Raw genomic sequence first — 9,663 nt, forward strand, 5'->3', positions numbered from 1 at the left:
TTCTCTCTACCTTTTCTCTCTTTTTCTCTGTCTCTCCATCTTCCTCTTTCTCACATCAAGTTTCAAGTTGACTTTGGCAACCGGTGTGGCTGGATTATGGTGGTTTAGCACACCCTTTGTCTCACCTCCGTCTTATCCTTTGCTCCATAACTCTATTCCACCTCTCACCACCGCCTCGCCCACCAAAAGCTTCTTTTTTTTTTTTTGCTCCAAATCAGCACCGGTGTGAAGACCGACATGAGGTCCTGCTCTCGGATTGACTCCATTCAAAGATTTTTCCTCCAATTCGGTTTAGGTTTGAGTGTTTTACCATGTGTTAATCGTTGCTATGGGTTGAGGTGATTTATAGGCTAGCATGCATTTGGGAGACAATAGCATTAGTTAGCATGTGTTAGAAACGATTCAGTAAAGTAGCATCTTGAGTTTTATTGGCTCGAGTTCAATATGAAACTCGAGTCTCAAAGACTCGAGTTCCACTTGTTGATCTAGAGGTTTTTGGCCACATAGATCTCGAGTCTTATAGACTCAAGTTTGTAAAAAGTAAACCCGAGTCTATAGGACTTGATTTCTATATATGAAGATCTAGAAGACAAAAGAAGAATAGAAGAATAGAGGACCATAATAGGAAGGAAGAAGAAGAAGGAGAAGAAGAGGAGAGGAAGAAGAACAGAGGACCAGATTGGGTAGGAAGAAGAAGAATCAGATCTGGAAGGAAGAAGAAAAGAACTGCGGGAGAAGAAAAAAAGGTCTGTGTAGAATGGGGAACTCGAGTTTTAAATACTCGATTTCTATGTGGATTTTTTTCCACATCAAACTATCATCACTTGCAACTCGAGTCTTAGAAACTCAAGTTCAACCTTTGAACTCGAGTTTTAGAGTCTCAAGATACTAGTTTGCTATATAATTTTGCAATCATGACAACAAATTAAAATATTTCAAAAATAATGTTAAAGGCAAAAAAAAAAAAAAAAATTCATGTGGGTTTAGGTTTGGGTTTGGGTTTAATGTTGGATTTGTCCTTCTATTTCCTCTTCCTTTCTAGTACTAATTTAAACTCCAATGGTCTTGCATATATCTGATGTCTAAATTCTTTTTGGAGATTGGATTTCGTGGGTCTAATTTGGTGACTGGTGGTGGTCACCGGAAAGGTTGGGTCAGGTTTTGTGGTGGGTTTTGGGTTTCAAATTTTCAATTTTACAGTGGCTGGTGATTGTGGATTTAATTTGATTTTTGAAGTTTTTTTTTTCCTGGTTGGTGGTGCAGGATGCTATTATGGTTTTGGGCTTGTGATTTTGGAGGTTGTGGTTGTGGGTGATGTGACGATGGTAGTGATTGTTGTGGTTGTGGCCGGTGGTAGTGGGTGTGGGTGTGACTTGTTGGGTTGAGATGGAAGAGTGTGAGTTTATTGGATTGACAGGTGAGTTTATTGGATAGACAGGTGAGTATGGATAGCTGGTTTTATTTTTTATTTTTTTCGGTGGTGGTGGATAGGGTGGGTATGGGTTTTTTGGATTAAGAAGGTTGGTGTGAGTTTGCTGGGTTGAGAGAGACAAAGAGGAAGAGAGAGAAAAAATATATATATATTGAAGAATAAAGAAATAATAAAAAAAGAATATTTAAATAAAGTGGTAAAAAATATAGAACTTTTGATATTAGGTGTATTGTAAATGAGTTATTAAAATAAATAAAGTGATTTTTTAAGATGTTAAATGCTAAAAATTTTGAAAGTTTTGATGTGAATGCCCTAACTGTGCAAAATTATAGCTTAGGTGAAATTAGCATATTTCTTCTAAACTTTGAAGAATGTGCCGTATGTAAAATCCAACTTCTTTTTTTTTTTTTTTTTCCCTTGTACTCTTTTTGAAGTTTCTTTTTCCTTGCACGTTTAGTTGCTTTTTCCTTGTACGTTTAGTTTACTTTATACTTGATCTTGTTGATTAAGATGCATATTCGTATCTACTCATCTATATTTATACTGATATTCCTTAACCAACTCATGAACTAGTACTAATTAATACATTTTGAACAGTGAGGATCTAGATCTCTAAGTTGTAGAAAACTTCATCCATATTGATTCTCAAAAAAAAAAAAAAAGACTTCATCCATGTTCCATATTGCTCAGGATGGTAATGAGTTGAGTTTAGCTGATTGTCACCGAGTTGACCAGAATAATAATGGCCTAATATTTTAAATGAATATGGGCTAAGTTTAAGTTCACATTTCTGAACTTAGTAGGATTTGGAGATATTTTACTTTTTATAGCTCAAATACTCAAATGTGTCTTGATTATTACTTTTCTTTACCCAAAAATACTAGAGTTTCTATAGTAAAAGCAAGTGTGCATCTCATTCTCTCTCAAAATATTGTTTAATTTAGAATAAAAAGTGCTTATTAGTACTTAGATTTTGTCAAACAATATTTTAAATATTCATGAGTTAACTTAAGCCAAGAGGCTTGTAAGTCAACTAGCATTTTATAGTGTTTTCAACAAAGACGTCAATGGTTTAAATATCTCATCTCTTAATGTAAATATTGAATTATCCCCCCCCCCCCCCCCCCCAAAAAAAAAAAAAACCCACTAATCTGTCATAATCCAATTCATTTTGCCTGACTCATGGTAAGATAAATGGATGTGTTTGAGATGAATTTGAGTATTTATTTTTAACATATAAATGGAATGGATTTGAGATAGAATTTCTAAAATTTAATAAGATTTGGTGAGTGTATATGGTATTTAAAATATCTAGAAGGTTTGGATTTGAAATTTTTTATTTTTGGTTTTTTTCATCCAAAACCCAACCTGTTGTCATTATTTCCATCATGCTATATCTATTTATGATGGGTTATTCACAAAGAGTATGTAACCAAACATCATGTAACACATTTGGTATCCAATTTGCGTGCTCGAATTCTTAGACCTGCATAGAAGTATATCATCGTTTGGTTTAATCAAACAAGGGATACAATTGCATATATTTTTGGACCAAGAGGTAGATAGGCAAATGCCAAAAACAAGAAAAAAGAAAGGAGAAATGTCATGATCGGCTAAAGAAAAGGTTGAAAGACACTGTCTTCATGTTTGCACACATAGAATGGGCGGTTTGGTCGGTCATCAGAGGCCGCCACTTTGAGACCAAAAAGCCAAATATTTTCTGGGGGGGGGGCGGGGGCACCCTCACACATAGCTATGCCCCTGACCAACACTTCACAATTTTTTCCTATGGAACCTTCACGATTCAAATATTCAGAAAACTATGTTTTAAACCCTATAAATTTTTTTTTTTTAAGGATAAGCGCGACTTACTTTTACTAGAAATGTCGGCTAAATCAGTTTGAAAAATAGAAACAAATTACAGTGGAATATCCTTCATCCACACAATAAAATCTAGAATAGTTCTAGCATGCCAAGCTTGAGCATCGTTGACTTATTCTCCATTGCAAAGGTTGCTTTGTTGAAATTAATCTTGAAATGTTTCAGAGGAGGTGGTTTCCAGGAGACATGAGTTCGCAGGTGAGGGATCTGAAAGTTCAAAATGTGTATAAAACACCCTTGAACGTTTAAACCCCAAATTATAAAATTACCAATTCAAGCTTTATATCAAACAGTTAATGTGCGGAACATGATAACAAGCTTATAACATAATTGATAGACAATCTAAGTCAAATATAAACACATCCATAGTAGTAAATATAAGGTAAACTTAAAGGGAAGGAAGATGCAAACACACGGACAACACACGATGTGTTATCGAAGAGGAAACCGAAGTCCTCGGCGTAAAACCTCTCTGCCGCCCTCCAAGCGGTCAAATAATCCACTAAAGAATGTAGTTGGGATACATGAACAGCAGAAGACCCTTTAAACCTAATCTACCCAAATACCTAAGCCTTCCAAGCTTCTTGCTCCAACGAGGTTACGCCAAACCTATTTCTTCTTTAACTTCCTGGATTCTGCTACTAGACCATAGCATCAACCAATGTATATTGGTTCCTTCCAAACTACTTCCCTTAGCACCAAATGAACCTTTTCACAGACGTGGGTGTGGTGACAAAATGATTTGGTCAATAACCTCTCAAGGGTATGACAATGGAGAGGAAGAGAGTAGAGGAATTTGTAGAGACTCTAAAGTAAAGATTGGAGATGAGGCAATCTTGTTTTTCTCTAGGGTTTCTCTCACAAAGTTCTCTCTAGAAGCTCTCTCAATTTAGTGGGTATAAGGGTCTATATATAGTGGTGTGTGTTTGGAATACGTAGAGACAGTTTTTGCCAAACAGGACTGATTGGCGGCTTGACCTCGCGACTTGTCCAAGTCATGAGTTCAAGTCACGACGTAACGGCCTAGCCAGCCTGGGACTTTTGTCCTATAGTGCGACAGCTGGCGCAACCCTTCAACTTCCCTGTGTGCTTCTCACGTGCCTGCATTTGGCGGCTTACCAGTCGCGAGTCAGCCACGAGTCCTAGCCGTGAAACTCTACTTTCTTGCATATACTTGAGCTTTTCTTCACATCTTCTCACACACTACCCTTACAATAATCCCACCTAAATACAAAGTTACTAAGTGCTTAAATTACAAGCAAATTGACACAGAATAAAACCAACAAGATGGTTGATAAATTTCAACCTTACAGGATCGAATGGGGAGCCTGCAGAGTTAAGAATTCCTCGCATCTGTTCTTCGAAACCTGTGTAAGCTAGTGAAGATTACAGCTTGGTTAAGCCAAACACACTTGATTGCTTTGGTCCATATTGACCATGCACCGTAGCAATTAAGGCCAAGTTCTTGTTCTCCAGAATGATCCAAGAAAGCATCTCTTTGAAGTCAATAAATTGATGTGATCTTCGAAAGCCCCATGCTATCTAATCCAACCAAACCACATCCAACTCAGGGCAAGACCAGAGTGCATGTAATGGAGATTCTACCTCAACTTGGCAATGATCACAGATAGGATTCTCTAGCACTGTATGCCGGATCAAATTTTGCTTAGTAGGTATGGCATTTTGACTTGCTCTTCACATCAGATTCTTAACCTTATTAGGTGTTGCCAAAGACTAAACACATTTCTAGAGAGGCTTATTCGGAGATGCATTAACCACCTAGGGAGGGGAAGCCTCTTCCTTTTTTAAAAAGCTATATCCCATCTTGCAAGTGTACTTGACATTTGGGGATAAAGGCCATTAGAGAGCATCCTCATATGTTGTTCGAGCTAGAGGGATCTTTTTGATGATATCAACTTCTTGAGTAGCAAAGAAACCATCAATCAAACCATGGTTCCATTGCCGAGTGTCTTCATCTATAAGAACATCTACCGTTGCCTCCCCCAATGATTCAACCATGGCTAATTGAATCAAAGGTGGATGTTTTATTGGCAGCCAGCTGTGTTGCCAAATCTTTACCGATCTATTATTCCCAATCCGTCACCTTGAACCCCTTTTTGTTGTATCCCTTCCCAATCCGTCACCGATCTATTAAGCTTGCTTAGTAGTGAATCATTATACAAGGCCAAGTCCCTAATGCCCATCCCACCTACCATTTTTGGCTTGGTCATTTCTTCACGCTTGAGCTAATGAATTTTCCAGCTCTCACCACGTTGTCCCTACCAAAATGTTTTGATCAAGGCCTCTATTTCATGACATAGCCCCAAAGGGAGCATAAAGCAGCCCATCGCAAAGGTTGGAATAGCTTGGATCACTACCTTAATCAAAATCCCCCTACTAGTTTAAGAGAGCAATTTTCCTTTCCACCCTTGCAATTTCCTCCAAATTCTCTCTTTAATGTAATTAAAGCTGACCTTCTTGCCCCTACCAACTAGAGAGGGGAAACCAAGATACTTTTCTTACTGATGGATTTCCTGAAGTCCCAAAATGCCTTTGATTTATATCTTTTGTATCCTTAGGTATTAACTTACTAAAGAAAATGGCTATTTTGCTTTGGTTCACTTTCTGGCCAGAGGCATTCTCATAACTGGTGTGACCCTATAAAAAAAAATAAGACTATCATCCGTAAACAACAAATGAATTAGTTCTAGACTTCTTTTACACAAGGGAAAACCTTTTATATCCCCCACTATAGCGGCATGCATAATAAGACCATGAAGGCCTTCCGACCACAAAAGAAAGAGAAAAGGTGATTAAGGATCTTCTTGTCAAATCCCTCTGGTGGGATAAATCAGACCCTTAGGCTCCCCATTGACCAAAATTGAGTAAAAGACTATCTTCACACAAAGCATCGTTAGGCTAATCCAATTTTCATTAAAACCCGTCTTCCTCATTAGCTTCTCAAGAAAACTTCATTCCACCTAGTCATAGGCCTTGCTCATATCAAGTTTAATAGCCATATACCCCAAATTACAAGAGTTATGATTCTTCATGAAATGTAAGGTCCTAAAGGCAACAAGTATATTATCAAAAATAAGGCGATTTTTAGTAAAAGCAGACTAATGTTCAGTGATAATGGTGGTCAAAATTTTCTTAAGTCTATTAGCTAAGACCTTAAAAAATATTTTATACAAGACATTACAGAGGCTAATAGGGCGACATTCTTAAACATGTTCTGGATTTGAAACTTTAGAAATGAGAGTAATGAAAATATGATTAATAGGGTGGGGAGAGTACCTTTATTCAGCCAAGACAAAACCAATTGGACAACATCATGATCAACTATATTCCAAAAGTGTTGATACAAGGGTGGCATACTATCAGGTCCAAGAGCTTTAAGGGGTGCTATTTGTTGAAGTGCCTGAGTTACCTTCCATTCTAAGAATTTGGCTAAGAGGGTGGAATTCATATCATTAGTTATTACTCGAGGGATCTGGTCCAAAACAGCTGAGGATGAAACTGAAGTGGCTGAAGAAAAATGTTCCTCATAGTATTTGAGTAAAACCGATGCTATCTTCTTGAGATTGTCCTGCCAACTTTGTGAAGCATCTCTAATGCCCATAATCAAATTTTCCCTATGTCTCTTAGTAGCCCGACTATGAGAATATCTTATATTTTGATCACCATTGCTCAGCCATTGTACTCTAGACCATTGACTCCACATTTGGGACTCCTTATCAAAGAGAATACTTATTTCGGCCTTAAGCTCCCTTAGCCGAAGATTGCTACTTGAGGTTATGGCCTCCTTTTCGACTTGGATCACAAGAGACTTTTTTTTTCAAGTTCTCTTATAATACATTAAATCTTAAAACAAAATTTAAAAAATAAAAAATTAAAACATATAATTTTAAGACAAACTAAATTCCAGAGTTTAAAAAAATTTAACAAATTAAATTCTATCTCATTTAAGTAAAACAAATTGAGTTTTTTTTTTTTTTTTTTTTTTTTTTTTTTTTTTTTTTTTTTTTTGAGAAAGAAGACATCCAAATATGTTAATGAAAAAGGGCCAGATCAGCCTGAACAAAAGGGAGAACTGTGGGTGGAACATCCTCCTTCCACACAACACAATTTGGAAAATTAGCAGCTAACTTAGCCAAACTATATGCTACTTTGTTATTCTCTCTGTTTTTATGAGAGTAGGATAATTTAGAAAATTTATTTTCAAGATCATAGGCATCTGTAACCAACAAACCATACGAAGCCAATCTAGCATCATTGATCTTCAAAGCTTGCATCACTATCTTCAAATATCCTTCCACCACAACTCTATCTATCATCTCATGAGAGCGACTTGGTTTGCACCTCAACTCTGCCCCCTAAAAACTCATGGAATTGACAATAATTTTATTTATTTTATTATGAGATGATTTTGAAGCACCAATGAGGTAATATTTCAACTTCTTCTCTGATTTTACGGTAAAATCTAATTTTACAGCAAAATCTAATTTTATGTGATATGTTATTATTTCAATGATAATTTGAAGATTATGAAATTTATTTTATTTTATTAATTTATGTTTATAGGAACAACAAAAATTAATCTACATAATTAACTTGAACAATATAACCATAACTATAATTTAAGCAACTAATCATTCGCATAAATTTACAAAACGATATAAATTTTAATTACTATATTTACTTTAGTGATGAATTTGAGCTTACTTTATATTCAAAACAAAAAGAGATTGTAACTAAACTGATACTTTCTAGTATTTTCAACAGAGATACCAAGGTTTAAATCTCCTTTTATCAACTATCAAAAAAAAAAAAACTTAAAATTTTAATATTTGGCTTGGTGATACTTGATTATAAATTCAACTTAGGGATTTTAATTAACTAATTATTTTATTTTATAAATAGACACCAGTCCTTTTGGGATTCTTTTTGACACTAAAAAATAGATTAAAAAAAAGAAAAAAAGAAAAAAGAAAAAAGAAAAAGAAGAATAGAGATGTCTAAGACCGTGTAACTCAATTGAGACGTCTTGGTGTTTCCAATGGAAACCTTTAGGGTTCAAATCCTCCTTCCCATTATAACTATCTATTAGAAAACACGACTTTCGCCCATTTGTTTGATTGGGATCAAATCATGTGAATGAGTGATATCGTGCTTAATTGTCTCTCAAAATGGTAGTTCAACTGATGATACCATCCCTCTTAGATTAAGGGTTTTACATTTGGAGTCTCCAATTTTTTTTTTTTTTTTTTTTAATTTTAGGAAAAAAGGAAAGAAAAAGAAAGCCATATTAAAAATGAATACTTCATTTTATTGATTAAATTTACATTTGATAGAAAAATAAAGAGAAATACATTTCCATAATCATGGATACAATCTAAGAAAGTACATGACTTTGATTCCTAATTACATTCTTAAAATGAAAATTACATGATAAAGCCTAATCCACGAACCATTGATCTAAGATCAAAGGTTAAGTTATGGAGTGAGAAAGTGTTAGGCACCCACCTGGTTTGGCAAACCAGTCTTCTATAATATGGTGGTCATTAATTTATGTTATGCAATCAAAGTATCCAAACATGTCTTGGAAACAAGAAAACATCATGTTATTGTCCTGAAAATGAATCAAAATAATTTTTGAGGGTTTTATGCATGTGAACATAAAAAATAGGTAAGTCTAGCATGTTCTAAGACTTATCCCATATCATCAATCAGAAACATGTTTTCAATCCCAATCAAACAAGAATTAGGTCTAAACTAGCTCGGCTAAGAGATTATACATGCATGTGTGGGCACCTCGGCCTTGGAGTAGTGGAGGGCAAAAAATAGAGTCACCAACTAGATTAGGTCTAGGAATCATGTTGGGCCTTTTGGGCCACTCACTTACATACATAAGTTTGCATACTAGATTATGGGTCCAGAGTTTGGGTACGACTTGGGAAGGTGTTAGGCACCCAAGACCATCCGGCTTGTGGGCCGGCCTCCATTATGTATTGCTAGGCCATATTTAGATAAAGAAGTTATTAAAAGAACCTAAATCCTTAACCTAAACATACATCATGCACTTAAGAAAATAACAAACACAACATGTTAAAGATCACATCACAATATAAAAGGAAACAAATCAAACATATTATACTAAAAATGAAAAGATAGCAATTAAATAAAAGACACAAGGAAAAAATATCAAATAAACCAAACATGGCAAAAATGACCAAATAAAATATGGAAAGAAAATAAACACAATTAATTAACTAAATAGAGTCAAATAAAAACAAATAACTAGTGTAAAACAACTAATTAAATAAAAACAAGATTTTTTCCTAATCTGG

This window comes from Quercus suber, unplaced genomic scaffold (assembly GCF_002906115.3).
Source record: "Quercus suber isolate HL8 unplaced genomic scaffold, Cork oak 2.0 scaffold_473, whole genome shotgun sequence".
Classification (NCBI taxonomy): domain Eukaryota; kingdom Viridiplantae; phylum Streptophyta; class Magnoliopsida; order Fagales; family Fagaceae; genus Quercus; species Quercus suber.